We start from the raw sequence: 21,416 nt of genomic DNA on the forward strand, positions 1-21,416 counted from the left end.
AGCTGTTTATCTGTCTCTCTGTGACTGACGATAACTTCGGCAGGAAGTTGACTACAATACAAAGTTGCCAATATCTTTGCAATTCAACAAGCGAAGGATAAAAATATGCTTCAACTGAAAACCGAGATGACTGTATTAGAAAATAAATCCAGTAGGCTGTATAGGCCTATATTTCAATCATATTGAAATCAATTTCATGTTCAGTCAATTTACTTCTATTTGTAGGCTACACTGTCTGTAATTTTTTACATCTTCGGCCATTATAAAAACGATACATCGTTAAAACACTAGTAAGCTTAAGTTCCATCGCTATCAGGAAACCGGGCCCTGGTCTTTACCTTTGCACTTTGCTGGCTGGTCCTTCTGAGGGTTCAGAGTCTTTGACTCAGTTGCAGTAACCATGGAGACATCTGACAAGACAAATGAAAATGGAGGATGTTAATACCACACTCCATGTGTGCAGTTGTATAACACTTTCAATGTACAAAAGAACTGTAAACTAAGATGACCTTTGCACTGGGTCTGTTTGACCTCAGCACCAGCTGAGAAGATGGAGGAATCTGGGAGAGAGGGAGTTGGGAAACAGACAGTATAAGTTAAGGTGTTGAAGCTAACCTCACATATCACACTTTATTCTCTGTCTATTCCCTCTCCTTTTTACCTTTGACCTCCAGCTCTCTCATTTGTTTCTCCATGTGTGTCATATTTTCTTCTGCATTTAGTCTCTTTTCTTTCAGGAGCTCTCTCCTGTCTCCTTCCCTTGCTTCAATCACACACTTATTTTCATCTTCCTTTCTCTCTTCCCCGTCTCTTCTTTTTCTATCGCTCAGGGTCTCCGTTAGCCTGGCTTGCTTTTTCAGCATCTGTTGTTCTTCTCCCATCTTTTTCTTTGCTTCTTCCACCTCTCTCTTTGCTTCTTCCACCTTTCTCTTTGCTTCTTCCACCGTTCTCTTTGCTTCTTCCATCATTCTCTTTGCTTCTTCCACCTTTCTCTTTGCTTCTTCCACCTTTCTATTAGCTTCTTCCACCTTTCTCTTTGCCTTCCTCTCTACTTTCATCCATGCATCTTCCTTTCGGTTTTCTTCTTCCTTCCAGTAAAACTCTTTCCATTCCTCCACTCTCTTCTTTTCAGATATCTCCCACTTGTCTCTCTCCTCCTGTCTTTTCTTCTGGAGCGCCATCTGTTTCTCTACCTTTTGCCTCTCAGATTTCTCCATTAACCTCCTCCTTTCCTCCTCCATCTCTCTCTCCCTTTCCCTCATTCTAATATCCATCAACAGCAACTCTTCATCCTTCATCTGATTTATTTTTGCATGCTCCTTCTTCTCCCCCCTCTTCATCCTCTCAAGTCTGTCCCTCCCCACTTCCTTCAACACCATCTCTCTATTCATCTCCAGAGACTGTCTCTCTATCCATCTCATCTCCCCCATACAGGCCAATTGCTTCAGCAGGCCCACCTCCTTCCTTAGCAGGCCCACCTCAACATGCAAGTCGCCCTGACGAAAACTGTGCACTTCCAATACGAATGAGCTCTAAAAGAGAGTTCCTAAATGTTAGCAACCTACAGGATGCTGCTAATGGAAAACAAATCCTTAAACAACCTAAAGACAGCATCGGCATCAAAAGAAATAAACCAAATCACTTTTAACAGTTCCACATTAATTTTTTACCCAATTGCCAAAGATTAATTTGACATTAACGTAAATTCCAAATTGAAAGAATTTACATTTACAGTGGGGGAAAAAAGTATTTAGTCAGCCACCAATTGTGCAAGTTCTCCCACTTAAAAAGATGAGAGAGGCCTGTAATTTGATCATAGGTACACGTCAACTATGACAGACAAATTGAGAAAAAAAATTCTAGAAAATCACATTGTAGGATTTTTAATGAATTTATTTGCAAATTATGGTGGAAAATAAGTATTTGGTCACCTACAAACAAGCAAGATTTCTGGCTCTCACAGACCTGTAACTTCTTCTTTAAGAGGCTCCTCTGTCCTCCACTCGGTACTGTCACGCCCTGGCTCTGGGGACTCTAGTATGTTGAGCCAGGGTGTGAGTTTTCATTTGTGTTTGTTCTGGTTTTGTATATCTATGTTGGCCAGGGTGGCTCCCAATCAGAGACGGCTGTAGCTCGTTGTCTCTGATTGGGAGTCATACTTAGGTAGCCGTTAGGCATTCATTTGGTGTGGTTTCTTGTTCCGTGTTGGTTTGTGAATGTAACCAGGGACGTCACGTTTTCGTTTTGTTTTTGTTCGTGTGATCATCAATTAATAAATATGTTCGCATTCCAAGCTGCGCCTTGGTCCTCCTCTGTTCCCGACGATCGTGACAACTACTTCCCGCGGCTATGCATCCTGTGATTATAGTGACAGTATGTCCAATAAACATGACCTCCCAGTGTCCCTATAGCCATTCAAACTACTATTAAAGCCTATTACCCTATGCGGTGCCTTTCATCAATGCCTACATTTCTAGTGCCTCTAACACATTATTTTGCATCTCACCATAAAACAGCCCTGTATCCAAACTAAACAAGCTGTGACCAACCAATTATGCAAACTTCTCTTTATACTATAGATTTTGTGTAAATCTTTTCAAAAATGTTTATAGTATAGTACACTATGCTGTTAAATGTGTTTTAAGACAGTACTAATCAATTCAATCTCATCAGAAATCACTCTCAGGTTCGGTAATCTAGATTATACAGTAATCAGTTTAGATAAATGAATGCATACCAATATTTAACCATGAAAATATTCATTTAAACGTAAGACAGGAATTTGATACTCGCAGTAGGCTACGCAAAGTGATATGAAATTCTATCATATTTGCCTAAAACCGTCCTCTACATTATAGTAGATTCACCATAACTTTAGGAACAATTTAGAAACATTACTTACCAATATGATGACTTTCTCCAACTAACCTTCTCTCTGAATGTTCTCCCACCTAAGATTCTAGCCTAATGGCAAGAGGATTCTATCTTCTTATGACCCCATTATGACATCACTCCAAGATGGCATTCTACTCATCCTCAATGCTTCACTATATACAACTACAGACTCCCAGTTCATTGTAATGGGACTCTGACAAAGCTGTCATTGCTCACACAGCCACTACATAACAGAGATGTGTTGTGTTCCAATTAAACCAATGATGCTTTGTTAGTGAGATCATTGGTTATACAGTACTGGCCATTGAAGACGTTGTTTTCTTGATTGATCTACTGCAGTGACTAACTAGCACATAGATTGATCTGCTTTGCAGCAATACATTTTGTGAGAAATGCATTCAATCCCTTTCAACGTCCAAACTTCATGGAATTAACAAAAGCATAATTTTACAATACAGAGAAACTGTTTATGACCTGCTTGACCTCAAATGAGAGTCCCGAGAAATAAGAAAAAAATGACCTCACGCTAGGGAAGATTTACAAACCACCTCCAGGAGAGTCTAAAGACCTACTGCACCCAATGTACTAGTTACTTTTAGCAACGCAGCTGTATTTACAGTACACACACTAGCGTTGCTTTCAAATGTACTCGGTTGCACAACAACAGTCCGTGGGAAGCCAGAAGTTAAATACAATTCCATTTAAACTTAATGTGCCGGTGGGCAGGGCGGATGGTCATTATGAGAGGGGTAATTTGAGACAAAATATCTAAAGGATAATATTATTGAACAGACTTTACAAACGTGGGTCTGCTGTAGACCCACTTCCTCTCGGCTTACCTCATGTCAAAATAAAACTCATTTTTTGTCCACCTATGGCACAAAATCAAGGACTATAAGTGCTGGATAGAACATAGACTTAGATAGACATGGCATCATTGTATCTGTCCCATTATGGCGTCTGTGAGAGCACGGGCACTGCCATTAAGGCCATCTCCATTTTGAAGTAGTCCATTTTCTTCTACTACTACTTTTATGAGTTGGTAAACAAACTGAAAGGGTGCATACTGCCACCTGGAGTGTGTTGTTTGAACAGATATAATGCCAAGGTTGGCGATTTACTGGCACCTGTAGTTATGGAATGTTTGCTCACAAGTATAATTCATTGGCTGATCCCTCTTGGTGACCTGGATGGAATTCTGTGATCCTTCCTTAACCCCTAGGAAGTCCCATCCAGTTCACTACTTCAAAATGGTGAAAGTCCTCAATGGTGCTGCCCATGCTAAAACGATCAGGCTTTTGGCCACTAGAGTCCTCTATCTATCTCTATTGGACAGAAGTAGTAGGCCTAACATGAAAGTGAAATAATAATGGTCCGTTTGAGTGTCATTCTGACGTTTTTAAAATACATAACACTTATTTAATTGTATTTATTTTACAAATATACACATAGGCCTACAATCATATTAATTATATTTTATTTTATTGAAATATTTGCTCTCTGAACAAGCTCATCTCAAAGCCTCTTTCTCTAGCACCAAAATTGGAATGCGTCGTGACGTCAAGCGTAATTTCAGCCCGTCCCCTTTTGGTGAATGGAGAATCCGCTATCCAATTGTGGCAGTCGAAAACAGCAACATTGTTTCCTTGTGTAGAGAATGGGTCTCAGTAACCCGATAAATTACTAAAGAAATGCTTAGATTAAGATAACATTGATACGCTCTCTAAGTCACCTAGTGCGGTGACTTATTAGTGAAGACATGGAAAAACAACCGAGGTTATTGGCATCCCAACTCCTCCTGAAAAACAGCGTCTTCGAAGTATTGTTAAACCGTGTGATTCTGACATGGAAAGATATTCCGGCCAATAAAAAACGCGTTTCAGGCAGTATACATCACCCGTTCAAAGTCGGTAAGTGTCAAAAGATAAACTGGGTATTAAGTGCAAAGATATATGCTACTAATATATCCCGACTGAGCCATCTAGGGACAGATAGGTGATTTATAGCCTATAGTATGTTCTCTTTGTTGGATATATTCGCTATCCACATTCACGTAAACACGTAACGAGCGCATTCACAATTCTCTGGATCTTAGTCTCAAAATATATAAATATTTTGTTGCCTGCCCCTAACCTTTTTGCTGATGAAAGACAATACATTATTGTTATTGTCAACGAATGACATGGTATGTTAAAGCCTAAATTAGGCGTAGATATAAAGGGCACTCTATAGGCCTATCTGAAACAGACAACAAGGACAGTTTAGTGCAGTTTTTTGTTTTTATTTTATAGATGCATTTGTATCATAGCAGCGAGACTATCCATTGCCCAGAACTTAGTTTTGAAAGCAAGCCAATTCTGAGTTGTTGAATGTTTGACAGCTGGACCGCGGAATGCGGCGGCGGCCCTGGCTTGGGTAGATTCACTATGTCGGGTCAATTAGATGTTACGCGATTTGTTCTTGGAGTTTGCAATCACCTCATACGGTAGGCCTAATAACCGCTATAGCGCTTGCACGGTAGCCTTTGTGTTGTCAGTCTATTCCCACTGCATTTAAACGCACAAACCACTGAAAAAAAAACGCATGAACCTACAGGATCGGGTCACCGCCTTGATGTTAGCGGAGAACGATAGGGTGTTGTCCAGGGTCACGCCAAGGCTCTTCGCACTCTGGGAGGAGGACAAAACAGAGTTGTCAACCGTGATGGCAAGATCATGTCTGCCAGACATGCAGAGATGCAATTCGCCACCCGGTTATCAGAAGGGGGAAAGGAGAAGATAAGTTGTGTGTCGTCAGCGTAGCAATGATAGGAGAGGCCATGTGAGGATATGACAGAGCCAAGTGACTTGGTGTATAGCGAGAATAGGAGAGGGCCTAGAACTGAGCCCTGGGGGACACCAGTGGTGAGAGCACGTGGTGCGGAGACAGATTCTCGCCATGCCACTTGGTAGGAGCGACCGGTTAGGTAGGACGCAATCCAAGAGTGAGCCGCGCCGGAGATGCCCAACTCGGAGAGGGTGGAGAGGAGGATCTGATGGTTCACAGTATCAAAGGCAGCAGACAGGTCTAGAAGGACAAGAGCAGAGGAGAGAGAGTTAGCTTTAGCAGTGCGGAGAGCCTCCGTGACACAGAGAAGAGCAGTTTCAGTTGAATGACCAGTCTTGAAACCTGACTGGTTTGGATCAAGAAGGTAATTCTGAGAGAGATAGCAAGAGAGTTGGCTAAAGACGGCACGCTCAAGAGTTTTGGAGAGAAAAAAAAGAAGGGATACTGGTCTGTAGTTGTTGACATCGGAGGGATCGAGTGTAGGTTTTTTGAGAAGGGGTGCAACTCTCGCTCTCTTGAAGACAGAAGGGACATAGCCAGCGGTCAAGGATGAGTTGATGAACGAGGTGAGGTAAGGGAGAAGGTCACCGGAGATGGTCTGGAGAAGAGAGGAGGTGATAGGGCAGGTTGTTGGGCGGCCGGCCGTCACAAGTCGGAAGACTTCATCTGGAGAGAGAGGGGAGAAAGAAGTCAAAGCATAGGGTAGGGCAGTGTGAGCAGGACCAGCAGTGTCATTTGACTTAACAAACGAGGATCGGATGTCGTCAACCTTCTTTTCAAAATGGTTGACAAAGTCATCCACAGAGAGGGGGGAGGGGGAGGAGGATTCAGCAGGGATGAGAAGGTGGCAAAGAGCTTCCTAGGGTTAGAGGCAGATGCTTGGAATTTAGAGTGGTAGAAAGTGGCTTTAGCAGCAGAAACAGAGGAAGAAAATGTAGAGAGGAGGGAGTGAAAAGATGCCAGGTCCGCAGGGAGTCTAGTTTTCCTCCATTTCCGCTCGGCTGCCCGGAGCCCTGTTCTGTGAGCTCGCAATGAGTCATCAAGCCACGGAGCAGGAGGGGAGGACCGAGCCGGCCGGGAGGATAGGGGACATAGAGAGTCAAAGGATGCAGAAAGGGAGGAGAGGAGGATTGAGGAGGCAGAATCAGGAGATTGGAGGGAGAATGATTGAGCAGAGGGAAGAGATGATAGGATGGAAGAGGAGAGAGTAGCGGGAGAGAGAGAGTGAAGGTTGCGACGGCGCATTACCATCTGAGTAGGGGCAGAGTGAGTAGTGTTGGAGGAGAGTGAGAGAGAAAAGGATACAAAGTAGTTAGGGGTGTAACGATCCATCTACTACATCGATGTATCGATTTATATTCCTATGATCCAACTACATCGATCTGTGCTCGGCAAGTTGGCCTTTTGGACAACATTTATCGATCTAACATCGTTTTAAAATGTAATAAATCGATTGTATCGATAGTATGAAATAACCCATTGGATTTAAGCACGTCAGACTTTATATGGATGTTTTTTCTTAGCACTTTTAATGATAAAGGCTTTAAACATTACTCGATTCAGTCTGCCTATCCGTGACGTCATCGCGCCAACAGCAGCGCAAAGGCGCAAAGACAACCAAACATAGCATGGCGGACGAAAGAGGAGAAGCCGAAGAGCGAGAAATTATCAAGCCACCATTGCGGTCCAGTGTGTGGAAACACTTTGGCTTTTGCAAAGACGGAGATGTTCTAAATAAGTCGCTCGCTGTTTGTAGGATATGTAAAGGTCAAGTAAAGTACAACGGCAACACAACAAATCTCTCCAACCACCTACTAAGGCGCCATGGGATTTCACACCACACCGACCGTCCAGGCACCTCTTGCAGCGTTCCCGCTGCTTCAGCAGCGAAAGGTAAAGTAAACTCTGCAGAAGCCTCAGGTCTCGCCTGCATGTTTAGTCAGAGACTAGGCCAAAACTCAGCTCGGGTGAAAAACATCACGGCAACAATTGCCAAGTTTATCTGCAAAGACATGCGACCCTACAGTGTGGTTGAAAATCCGGGATTCCGTGAAATGATTCAAACATTGGAGCCAAGGTACACAATACCAAGCCGACCACACTTCTCAGAAAAGGTTATTCCTGCATTGTACGAAAGTACTAAGAATGATGTGAAGCTGTCGCTTTCTCAAGCTGAACGAGTAGCGATAACGACAGATGGCTGGACGTCATGCTCAAATCAAGGGTATGTGACAATTACCTCTCATCACATTGATCAGGAGTGGAAAATGAAGACCTTTGTTCTGCTAACCAGAGTTTTAAATGAAGCCCATACTGGTAAAAATATTGGCGCATTACTGCGTGAAGCCTGCATGGAGTGGAAAATCTACGACAAGAATCCTGCCATCGTCACAGATAACGCCAGGAATATGATTGTGGCCGGTGCAGAAGCCCAGTTCAGTCCACACATTACCTGCTTCGCACATACACTCAACCTTGCCTCGCAGAAGGGTTTGGGGGTGGACCGTGCTTCCAGGTTGTTGGGGAAAGTGCGAATAATTGTTGGATATTTTCACCGCAGCCCGATTGCATGTCACGCCCTACAGGAAAAACAAACTCTGATGGATTTACCAAAACATAAACTGATCCAAGAGATAATCACCAGATGGAACAGTTCATTCGAAATGCTTGAACGTTTTTTGGAACAACAGCCAGCTATAATGGCAACTCTGATGTCCAAGGATCTACGAAAGGGGGTCACAGATGTAGGCACGCTGAGTGAGAGTGATATTGCCAACATGGATGACATTGTTCAGTTGATGGGTCCTGTCAAAATGGCAACCACTGTGATGTGTGAAGAAGACCAGCCAACTCTCTCTGTAATTGCTCCTCTTCAAGCAAAACTGCTGAAACACCTACAGCCATGCAAAGATGACTCAACCCTGGATGCAGAGATTAAGAGGGTGATGGCCAGTGACCTCTCCACACGCTACAGAGGCACCCAAGATGCTCTCAACATAGGTAATTAATTTGGAGTCTTAATTAAAATCAACTTGGTTAAAATTTTTGGTTATTAGACTGTATTAATTTGTAAAATGCCACACCTTTGCGTTTTCAAGTTTATATTTGAGTTGTTTTTTCATATGGAAAAGTAAACAAGATATCTGCAATACAATTCTTAGTTCATGGTGGCTTTACATCATCACTGTGCCACATTTCTTTTAAACATACTAAAGTTTAATCTTCTGATTATTTTGTGTATAAGGAGGTGGTCATCACTTGCAATTTCAGGTCAACTTAATTTAATAATGCAATGAATGCAATATTCTTGTTCTTTAAACAGCATCAGCGTTGGACCCGCGATTTAAAGAACTGCCCTACCTGGAAAAAGAGGACAGAGAACAGGTCTACACAAAACTGGTTTTTGAGGCAGAAGTGTCCCACCAGGTAACTCTTCTCCTCTTTCCTCTGCTCTTTTCTCTTCTCCCCTTTCATTTGTCCTCTCTCAAATCTCATCTGTTCTTTATCTTCCTCTAAATTTATGTGTGCAGTATTACAGAGCAGAAATTTGAACAGTTCACACATTCTTACATCAATAGATGCAAGCAATGGGAAATCAAGAGGAAGACGAGGGAAGCTCAAGCACAAAGCTGTCAGGATTCAATGAAGAGACCACAGGTGTGTTTCATGTGATACCAATAAAAGATTGTTGTTGTTTTGTATTAATGAGAAACATGACTATATTTTGAAATATATTTCTTATATTGTAGCTCCAAATGAGTCACCTCCTTGTAAGAAGAAAGCCTTAGATGCGCTGTTTGGCGATTCCTTCACCCAAAGAGAAAGAAAATCCACAAGCGAGACAGCCAGAGCAGAGGTGTTAAGGTACCGAGCAAAAGATGCGTTGCCTTTGACTGAAAATGCCATGAAGTGGTGGAGATCTCAGGAGAAAGAGCTACCTGTACTTTCCACCCTTGCTAAACGGTACCTGTGCATTCCAGGCACCAGTGTGCCAGCAGAACGAGTTTTTAGTACTGCTGGCGACATAGTGAACGCACAGAGAAGTGTTCTGCAGCCAGATCATGTTGATCAGTTGATATTTTTGAAAAAAATCTGTAGTCATTGAAGAGTAGCCTAGTAGGTTACACTTGATCTTTTGTTGAATATTGTTTGTTTATTAAAATGAGAGTAGTAGCAGGTTCATCCACTGCTCATTCAACCTGAGAAATGTTGGTTGCACTTTATTTTTTATATTAATACTGTATTTGTATTGTAATGATGAAAAACAAAAGCAGAAGTAGCAGGTAAACCTACTGTTAATTCAACCTGAAGAGATGTTGGTTGCACTTTATTTTTGATATTAATATTGAATATTTTCATGTTGAAAAACAAAAGCAGAAGTAGCAGGTAAACCTACTGTTAATTCAACCTGAAGAGATGTTGGTTGCACTTTATTTTTGATATTAATATTGTAATATTTTTATGTTGAAAAACTAAAGCAGAAGTAGCAGGTAAACCTACTGTTAATTCAACCTGAAGAGATGTTGGTTGCACTTTATTTTTGATATTAATATTGTAATATTTTTATGTTGAAAAACAAAAGCAGAAGTAGCAGGTAAACCTACTGTTAATTCAACCTGAAGAGATGTTGGTTGCACTTTATTTTTGATATTAATATTGTAATATTTTTATGTTGAAAAACAAAAGCAGAAGTAGCAGGTAAACCTACTGTTGAAATGTTGGTTACACTTACTGTACTTTTATTGAAAATGTATTGAATATTGAAAATGAGATCAGACAATTTTAACTTCCTGTTAATTCAACCTAAAGTGTTGTTTGCACTTTATTCAAATAAAATGTGAATGCATTTGCCATTCATTGTTGTTTACTTGTTTATTTCTATTCATAATTAATTGATACCTGATTCCATTACAAGAAACAGGAATCTAGGAAACTTCACCTGCACTGTCCAGTATCCAGGTATTTATTTCAGTCACACTGGTTGAATTTTTGGCTAAAAGGTTCCTGAATCGATTTCAAGTCACTGAATCGTTTCGGATCGTATCGTTCTAAATGAACCAATATCGTCCTTGAATCGTATCGACAACCACGAATCGTGATACAAATCGAATCCTTGTTGAAACGAATCATTACACCCCTAATAATAATAATATAATATGCCATTTAGCGGACGCTTTTATCCAAAGCGACATACAGTCATGTATATATATACATGCACTAACGGTAAGTTGCTCTGGATAAGAGCGTCTGCTAAATGACATAAATGTATATGGTTTGAGAGAGAGAACATCAGGTAAAGTTCTGGGGGATGTCAGCCATGAAGTTGTCTAAACACAACTGGAATATAATTTGTTTCTGATTCATTGTTAATGGATTTTCAATTAGGAACACAGAGGAAAAATCTAACACAACAACACACATAACACACAATCAATAAAAACAAAGGGGGAGGAAACCACTAAAGTCATTACTATATTGTCATTTTCTAACGACAGGGAGAAAACATGTAAAATCTAGAAGACTACTTTAGATCTGGTCAGAAGAAGCCTAGTGAACTACGTAGGGAACAGGGAGAGATTTGGGACAGAGACAGTAACTCCTGTATGGAAATCTTCATTCTAATGACAGTGAGCAAATCTCCACCCTATTCCCTATGTAGTGCACTACTTTAGATCTGGTCAGAAGTAGCCTAGTGCACTACGTAGGGAACAGGGTGTCATTTGGGCCAGAATCAGTAACTCCCCTGGGTATGAATTGTCTCTCTATCTTATCTGTCTTCTATATGATGTTCTCCTCTCCTCCTCTCTTCTCTCCTCTATTCACTCTATTCTATCATCCACACCACATGCCAGCTTCAACACAATCCATTTACAAGTTAAAGACACACCTTGGAATAAATAGCAAAGGAAAACTACTACTAGATGGATTTTTTATTTCCCATCACCATGAATCATATTTATAACTGAACAGTAGCAGACCGAACTTCATCTGTTCCTGACTCTGGGTAGTGGATTAAAAAGACCATCAATCTCCAATGATATTAAAGTACAATTCTGAACATTACTGATATACTGAGTGGCAAGTCAAGATATCTGCTGGGTTATTATTGTTTGGTTAATATCACCACCTACTGGACAGGTTTATTGCTGCTTGACTGAGCAGTATGGGAGAATAAAAGATGCCAAACTTAGGGCCGGTTTCCCGGACATCTCCATTGTGCATGCTTTTTAGTCTAGGACTAGGCTTCATCTGTGTCCGGGAAACCGGCCCATATAGTTCAATTAGCAAGTAAGTAACACTACCTGTTCCATGATACTGAGGAAAATTACATTGAGACAGAGAACCAATTGAGAAAACATTTCAATGGTTCTGAATGACAACCAACATACATTAACAGCATACATCATGATTAATGTGAATATATAAGATTAAAACATTGCACTTAAAAAAATATGAATGCATTGAATTGTAATTCATAACATCTTCTGAAGATCAAATCAGTCAAATAATTGTACATAAAAACAGAGCAGAATGAATCATCACATCTGGGGACCATCACCACCAGCATGACTAGTATCTATGTGGACCCTACTACAGTTTAACCAGCTCAGCTATAGACTACACCAGCATGACTAGTATCTATGTGGACCCTACTACAGTTTAACCAGCTCAGCTATAGACTACACCAGCATGACTAGTATCTATGTGGACCCTACTACAGTTTAACCAGCTCAGCTATAGGCTACACCAGCATGACTAGTATCTATGTGGACCCTACTACAGATTAACCAGCTCAGCTATAGACTACACCAGCATGACTAGTATCTATGTGGACCCTACTACAGTTTAACCAGCTCAGCTATAGACTACACCAGCATGACTAGTATCTATGTGGACCCTACTACAGTTTAACCAGCTCAGCAGTACCAAAGAGACTAAACCCTGAATAGAGGGGCTGAGTGAATGTTGTCTGGACTCTGTGGAGGAGGGTCATTGTGTCAGAGACACTGTAGAAGGACAGAGTACCTGCCTTGTGATCCAGGTACACTCCTACTCTGGAGGACTGAGGGCCTGATACTTCAGTCTCAACATTATTGTGTATGAACCAATAACTACCACTATAGCACTGTAAAATCCAGGACTTGTCATTCTCTCCAAATCCAACATCTCTCTCTGTTCTGCTGATGTCTTTATATGAGACTGCTGTAACAACAAACCCCCCACTCCACTCCACCTCCCAGTAACAGCGTCCAGACAGACCCTCTCTACACAGAACCTGGTAGATGTTTGTGAATCTGTCTGGATGAACAGGATATCGTTGGACTTGGCCTGTATAGGTCACCTTTCTGTTCCCTTCAGACAGAGAGAGGCGTGTGTGCTGTGTTTGGGTCCAGTGTGAGCTGACAGGAATCTGGGAGAAGAGCAGAGCAGAGACCAATGAGGGGAGTTAGAACAATAAGTGAAGTCAGATACTGTATCAACCCTGTCTTTGATTAGAGCACAGCAGAGATCAAATCAGAGAAATATGAGGAGTCAGATAGATACCCAGTCTTTGATTAGATCTACTATTGCTATATAATTCTAGAGGGATTGTTAGGAGTGTCAGTAAAAAGAGACTGTTAGTTACTTCAGAATAAAGAGACTCACATTGTTAGAACTGTTCTCTGGTCTTGGGCTCTGGAGGCAGTACAACATCCACTATATTCACTACAGACACACAAACACATTCACAGAGAGAGGGAATGTTATCATCATACCATATTCCACATGTATATGACTAGTAGGGAACTTTCAATGGTCTAAAGTTGATGTTCTTATTATTTTCAACACACCTGTAGTGGAGATCTTGGTCCATTCTCCTTTAAGGAAGCCTTCTAGTTTCTCTCTCAGTTCAGACACAGTCTTACTCACATCTCCAAAGTACTGAAGAGGACGGACAACGATGCTGGGTAAGTCTGAAGATACACTGGTACTGGAGAGAGACTGATAACTCTGGGGGGAGAGAGAGAGAGAGAGAGAGGGAGAGAGAGAGAGAGAGAGAGAGAGCAGAACCAAATGATTGAGAGTTTTAATTTAATATCACATGTATCAAGGCAGTTTAGTTACCTGGAGGAAATGGATGTGATCCTCTGTGTGTGAGAGCTGCTCCAGCTCAGTGCTTCTCTTCCTCAGCTCAGCTATCTCCTGCTCCAGTTGCTCCAGGAGTCCTTCAGCTTGACTCACTTGAGCCTTCTCTTGGGCTCTGATCAGCTCCTTCACCTCAGAGCGCCTTCTCTCAATGGAGCGGATCAGCTCAGTAAAGATCTTATCACTGTCCTCCACTGCTGCCTGTGCAGAGCTCTGTTAAGAGAGAGAGAGAGACTGACTTGTCTTACTTTAATGAGCCATCCTCATTACACTAACACCCCCACCCCTAAAAGCACATTGCGTGCCACCACAACCTCCACACAATCACATTATCCAGTACCCAACACCACAGTACAATACACCAACCAGCACCACATTCCAACCGTCCATCCAACCCCTCCTCTCCAGCCGTACAGACAGCCCCCCTGAGCCCCCATACCTCCTGAAACATCTCCACACTGTTGATCATTTTGTACAACTCAAACTCAACCCTAAGGCGTCAACAGTAATGGCATTACCCTGGCAACACAGAAAAAACATGATGAACAGTCTGTCATTGCAGAAAACGGACACCCCTCCCCAACTCCCAGGTCAACCCGAGCCAACCAGCTATTGGTGTCCAGGGCTCCATGTAATACCCTCCACTGGAGGACCCCTGACCTTTCCAGCACAGGGAGCTTATAGAGCCCCTCCACCTATACCCTGCCATGCTCTCAGCCCCCACAACCCCCTGCCACTGATGCCCCTTCACTCCCACTAAGCTCAGAGTGTTAAAAGTCAGTAAGTCCTCCAGACTCTCCTGCCAGTCCCCAGTCTCTGCTGTCACTTGCAGTGGTGGAAACGGTGGTGGCCCCTCCTCAGGCTGCTCCAGCCCTCAGTACTGCAGCATAGAAATCAGAGACCCCTGCTGTATTGAGTCTCTCCTGCCGCATGATGAAGAGCTGCTGATCCAGCCCCAAACCACCAGCCCTCCTCAACAGAGCACATGCTGGTTCCCTCCAGCCCACCTCCATACGGTACAGTAGTCTCTGTGCTGCTGAGTCAGAACGCTGCCACCCTCACCAGAAAAAATGCACTAACTTGAGCTGCAGGTCCACAAGCAGACCATCGGGGGCGTTGAGAATGGCCAATTTAAGCCATAGAGAGGATGCCACCAAGTTGTTGATGATCAGCACCACCCCTCTGTATGTCACTTGGGAGATGAGCCACCTCCACTTCATCAGCCTCGACACCACCGCTTGTGACACTCCTTCCCAGTTCTTCCTATCCCAACCCTCCGAGCCCAGATACACCCCAAGCATCTTGAGCCACTCACAGCCCCATTGCAACCCCCCTGGAAGCTGCGGAGGTGCCCTGTCCCTCCATGCCCCACATAACAGAGCCTCACTCTTGCCCCAGTTTCCCTAAGCAGAAGACGCCCCCTCGTACACCCTCAAACTATTCTCCAGGGCCTGTAGGTTCTGCTCATCCCTAACCAACACAGACGTCATCAGCGTATGCTGACACTGCTATGCCTGTCCCCAACCCTATGCCTGGCTCCCACACTCCCTGTAGCCTCCTGCGTAGCAGGCCCAGAAAGGGCTCAATAACAAGAGTCTATAGCTGCCCTGACAGAGGGCATCCCTGGTGAATGCCCATCCCTACCCAGACTGGCCTACTGAGCCCTCCCCACACCTTGACCATACATGAAGCCCCAGCATACGACCGTGACATTACGTTGTCCTCTGTAGCTCAGCTGGTAGAGCACGGCGCTTGTAACGCCAGGGTAGTGGGTTCGATCCCCGGGACCACCCATACACAAAAATGTATGCACGCATGACTGTAAGTCGCTTTGAATAAAAGCGTCTGCTAAATGGCATATTATTTATATTTATTTATTTAACATTTGAACACAGGCCACAAAATTCTCCCCACAACCAAAACAACACATTGAACAGATATTCATGGTCCACCCTATCAAAGGCTTTCTCCTGATTATGAACAGATTGTTTGTGATTGAGCGTCCTGGTACACAGTACGTTTGAGTCTGTTAACGAGGACCTTGGCAAAGACCTTATATTCCACACAGAGCAATGCCACAGGCCTCCAGTTCTTTATGTCGCTCAAATCCCTATTTTGGGCAGGAGAGTCAAAGCCTCCCATCTACAGCTTAGCGACAGCTCCCCCACCCCGACGCATTCACGCAACACACGTTCTGTCCAATAATTCCCCAGAACTTTTTATAAAAATCCACAGGCAGACCGTCTGAGAGACAGCAGCTGAGAGTTTGTGTAAGGCCAGGGAAAGGTCTATTTGATTTCTCTGTGACAGAGAGAGTTTGGAAAGGTCTGTGAGCAGAACCTGAGAAAACCCAGGATAATAATAATATGCCATTTTGCAGACGCTTTTATCCAAAGCGACTTACAGTCATGTGCATACATTTTTACATATGGGTGGTCCCGGGGATCGAACCCACTACCCTGGCATTACAAGCGCCATGCTCTACCAATTGAGCTACAGAGGACCACAGAGTTCTGCCCTCTATAAATCAGAGTACAACTCCACAGCCTCATCTCCCCACAACAGAAGTTACCCACCCATCAGGCTCCCTCATCTCCTCACAACTGAAGTTACCCACCCTTCAGGCTCCCTCATCTCCCCACAACAGAAGTTACCCACCCATCAGGCTCCCTCATCTCCCCCACAACAGAAGTTACCCACCCATCAGGCTCCCTCATCTCCCCACAACAGAAGTTACCCGCCCATCAGACAAACGTAAAACAAGGGATTTTCTTGGTTTCCCCACTCTGTTTTTCCAACCCCTCTGGTGAAACAGAGAACTGAGCCCTGTACTATAATATAATATAACGTGCCATTTTGCAGACCCTTTTATCCAAAGCGACTTACAGTCATGCGTGCATATATATATATATATATATTTTTTTTTTTGTGTATGGGTGGTCACGGGGATCGAACCCACTACCCTGGCGTTACAAGCGCCGTGCTCTACCAGCTGAGCTACAGAGGACCAGGTGCAGACACATTTATGAAAGCAAAGACAAGGTCATTATTTGGGCTCTAAAACACTAACAACCTACCCTTACACACCTCTTTTGCTACCCCTGCACTAAGATTTCTGCCATGGCATTTCAAGGTTTTTGGTTTACATATTCCCCCAGTCTTTGCCGCCGTTCATGTTAAGGAAGACTAACCGTGAAATCTCCATAAGAGGTGGGAGGGAAATCACCACAATCAGAAACCAGTAGAGAAGCCCATAAAGCCGCCATGCCAGAAAAAAACATCAATTTAAGCAGATTCTGAAGACATGCCCTTAAGAACCCATGACCCATTTTCTCAGCCTATACCGCTTCCTGGGTGAGAGGACACTAAACCCCTCATACTTCATCACGTGTTGTACTGACCTTACAAACCTTCCAGGATCAATCAAATAAGACTCCAGCAGAACCTTCTTTTTCCCCTTTAGTCTCCATCAGGAACCTAGAAAGTTCTCTCACCGTATATACTGGGCCCTCAGCCTGACTGGCTGTCAGCTCTGGATCCAATGAGCCGTCTGAAAACGAGACGCCTTGTCCTCCGCTCCCGCAGACTCACCTCCCCCCTCTTCCTCCTCCTCCATTGGTACGGTACCGTCCTCCTCCTCCCCAGTCTCTGCCCCCCTGCACTTCCCCCCTGATCAGAGCCTCTTCCCCAATGACAGGCAATATTTCCTGGGATGAGCCCACCAAGCCTTCGCCCACCGGAGTCTCTGTTACTACAGAAACCTGCCTCAGCTCATGTAGCCCAGCTGCAACCCTCCCCACCACCGCTTTCTCTACGGCCTGCGCACCACCACTTGGCCATGCACTACTACCGTGTAGCTCAGTTGGTAGAGCATGGCGCTTGCAACGGCAGGGTTGTGGGTTCGTTTCCCATGGGGGGACAGTATGGAAATGTATGCACTCAATAACTGTAAGTCGCGCTGGATAAGAGCATCTGCTAAATGACTAAAATGTAAAAAATTTACTCTCCTCCCTCCTGGTACCCCTGCCATTTATTTTGCAATTCTGAGTAATCACTATTTTAGTAAGGATTAGTAAGGAAAAACTATTTATTCAGTACTACTGCAGTTGCTTAATAATTCCAATAGATGGCAGCATAAGACCATGAATGACATTTCAGAAGATTAGTTTAGTTCTCTCCCTGGATACACCACCACTCCCCCTCACAGGAAAACTCCTCCTGCCTGAACTTTTTACTGTCCCTTTCCACACTGCTAACGCAAGAGGAAGGACTGAAAACACATTACTGTGAAGTAATATAATGATGATTCATGTTTATTATTACCTGTTTTTATGGTCATGTTTTGAAATTATACTTCATTACTATAATGATTAAAGAAAAAAGAATAGATGCCCACCTCACGAACCACAAAACTCTCACGCGACCAACTTCTTCTTCTATGAAATAATGGCGGTCCACAAACCAACGTTAAAGGTGCATGCCGCCACCTACTGTGCTGGAGTGTGTGGTCAATCATGGTTTCCAACATTTCTAAATCCTCCTACCTAACTCAGTACTTCTGAGAAAATAAAAAAGAGCCCTACTAACTTCTAATATACCCTCCCCCATCCCCAAAATCTCTTCAAACCCCCCCAACCCAGTCCAACCTCAATGACCCTACACTTCAATCTTTCCCTCTCTTCAACATACTTACAACAATATAACTACACATGCTCCACCGTTTCATCGACCATACCCTCCAGACTCAAACCATTCCCATGCTTGCCAACCAGATGTAATGACGAGTTCAATGTACAATGTCCTAAGCGCAATCGAGTAAACACCACCTCTTCCTTCCTAATCTGACCTTTGAATCTTGGTCCATCGACCTTTTTTGGAGGGCATATAAATGCCGGCCCTTGTGCTCAGAGTTCCATCTCTTCTGCCACACATCTATCAAAATATCTCTGATCTTACATTTGGCCTCACCTCTACTCAGTGGAACATTAATATAAATTATATCTAGTTTCCAAGCTCTTTTAGCTAACTGGTCTACAATTTAATTCCTTTCCACACCCGAATGTGCTGGGACCCAGAAGAATCTCACTACTACACCCATTCTCTCAATTCTCCATAATAACATTAATACCTCCAATAGTAGGTCACTCCTATTAGATTTACCAGATGATAAACTATTCAATACAGACAGAGAATCTGAGCATACTATAATTCTAACAGGTTGTATGTCCTCCACCCACTGGAGGGCAACTATTATCGCCAACAGTTCACCTGAGTATACTGACAGTTCATCTGTTAGTCTTCTACATATCTGCACATCAGATTCAGGAATGTAAACGCCTGCTCCTATGAAGCCCACTATCTGGGTCCTTGGATCCATCTGTGAAAAGCCGTAAAAAAGCATAAAAACTTCTAACAATGTAATTGTCAACCATTTTCCCTATATCACTGACTTCTGACCAATCTTTCCTTTTCTCTACCAAGGTTAGATCAACAACTGGGTCTGGGAGTAACCATGGAGGAACATCCCCTATCACCACAGAAGGGCCAACCTCCAACTGCCTCAAACCACTCTCATCAGCAAGCTTTCCAACTGTCCAACCAAAACCACTGCCTTGTCTACTAGTATATTCCCAACAGTCATCTAGAACAGTAGCAGTGGGATGCTCAACTTCACAGCCTTTCAACCTAACCCAATAAGATAATGACCATTTTTTACGCTGTATATCCAAAGGCATCTCACCTGCCTCCACTAGTAAGGCACATACAGATGTTGATTTAAATGCACCAATACATATCCTTAAAGCTAAATACTGTATTCTGTCCAGGTTCTGAAGGCAAGTCTTTGCCTCTGCTCCATAAACGACACACCTGTAATCAATTGTCGTCCTGATCAGAGCTCTATAAATATCCATCAACGTTTGTCTGTCAGCACCCCATTCATAACCAGAGACTCACAAAACCAACTACCATAAAAGTGATGGAATGAGAGAGACAGAGACATCGTTACAACTCTGTACAAAGCCATAATATAACGGTTCTTCTTCTTTGGAGTTTAACGGTGGTTGGTATCCAATATGTTGCATTACCGCCCCCAAATGGACTATAATATCAATCCATTATACTTTGTAATAATACAAAAAACACCCTTCCAACTAACCCTACACTCATTAAATACCCACTACCCCATTCCACTACTTTGACCCTATCTGCTCCTGCACCATGCCAACGGCCTGGGAGGACGGAACACCACCACTCAACACACCCTGTAACTCTTCTGAAGTCAAATCTCGTATGCCCAAATACTTCTCTGCAGCTGCCACCACAACATATATTTTCTGTGATTTACATTCCATTTCTGCAGTACAGTTAATAAACATTGCTATGAATGGTAAGAAGCTAACTTTACTGAAGCTTATATCACTCGTTGGCCTATCCCTCTGTGCTGGCACAGATCTACTACTCACAGGGATCCTCTCAGGATCTCTCACCCTTGACACATCCGCCTCTACTTTCTTCACTGTCTCAGCATACGACACCTTCTGCACTACTCTGACTCAAGCCACCTCAACCTACCTCACTCGCACCGGACACTTCAGATCCCCAGCAACATGGGCATCCCTACAGTTGACACACACAACTTTATCCACCGAAACTACACAATCCTCTATCCCATGCCCTCCTGCACAATTCCCACATCTTGGAATCCCCCTCCTACAAACTGCTGCAACATGACCATAAACGTTGCACCTGAAACAGTGCAGTGGATTCGGCACAAAAGCTCTAACAGGATAACTGATATATCCTAACATGACTGTCACACCAAACGGCAGGCATCACAAACACCAGGGGCCTCATGTACAAAGACTTGCGTTGAATTCATACTAAAACATTGCGTACGGACAAAGCCATAAATGTGCGTACGCACCAAAAAAATCTGATGTATGAATCTCTGCGTACGCAGCATTCCACATACATTCTCTTTGTACATCCCAATCAACGCGAAATTGAGCGCACATGCACGAGCACCACACCACACCCTGTCTCCTCCCTCAATTAAATCAATTTAAATATGGTAATTAGTCCAATTTGGCAAAAGAAACCTGCAAGAACATGGCTAAAGCAAGCAAGAAACGAAATTTCACTGAAAACGAATTAGAGGTGCTACTATCAGAGGTAGAAACAAGAAAAAAGATTTTATTTGGAAATCTGTCCTCTGGAATTAATAACAAAAGAAAGAAAAAAGAGTGGGCGAGTTTGTCTGATGCCGTCAACGCGGTGGGATCTGAGAGTCGCACCGTAAATGAACTGAAGAAGAAATGGTCAGACATAAAGGTGGAAGTTAAGCGGAGAACTGCTGCGCACCGACAAAGTGTGGGCAGAACAGGCGGTGGTACAGGGACGGATGAACTTGCACCCTTTGATCAGAGAGTTGCCTCTATTGTAGGAGACACGTTAATCTCCGGAATCGTATCCGCTGATGTAGGAGACTCGGATATACTACAGGACTGCCAGCAAGGTGACTCAGATTTATTTCCTTAACTTTGATATACATAGCCAGCCACCGTTTA

At 43.3% G+C, this 21,416-nt stretch overlaps 2 long non-coding RNA genes and 1 pseudogene across 3 annotated transcripts in view; 1 reads left to right on the plus strand and 2 right to left on the minus strand.

Moving 5' to 3' along the window:
• Positions 1–227: 227 nt before the first annotated feature.
• LOC311116568 lies at positions 228–701 on the minus strand. Its single transcript, XR_014611444.1, has 3 exons — positions 662–701; positions 510–560; positions 228–410 (listed from the first exon to the last, which is right to left on the minus strand). It is a non-coding gene; the product is annotated as an uncharacterized lncRNA (long non-coding RNA).
• Positions 702–8,656: 7,955 nt separating this feature from the next.
• Positions 8,657–9,319, plus strand: LOC311116567. Its single transcript, XR_014611443.1, has 3 exons — positions 8,657–8,721; positions 9,044–9,147; positions 9,300–9,319. It is a non-coding gene; the product is annotated as an uncharacterized lncRNA (long non-coding RNA).
• Positions 9,320–12,622: 3,303 nt separating this feature from the next.
• LOC311116577 overlaps positions 12,623–21,416 on the minus strand; it is a 38,449-nt pseudogene continuing 29,655 nt past the window's right edge. Inside the window, exons 10-13 of the transcript in view lie at positions 13,828–14,061; positions 13,554–13,713; positions 13,369–13,428; positions 12,623–13,132 (exon numbers count right to left, since the gene is read on the minus strand). The product of the transcript in view is annotated as an uncharacterized misc_RNA (transcript). The remainder of the gene's footprint in view (positions 13,133–13,368; positions 13,429–13,553; positions 13,714–13,827; positions 14,062–21,416) is intronic.

Source organism: Coregonus lavaretus, assembly GCF_964263955.1.
Source record: "Coregonus lavaretus genome assembly, contig: HAP1_SCAFFOLD_331, whole genome shotgun sequence".
Classification (NCBI taxonomy): Eukaryota; Metazoa; Chordata; class Actinopteri; order Salmoniformes; family Salmonidae; genus Coregonus; species Coregonus lavaretus.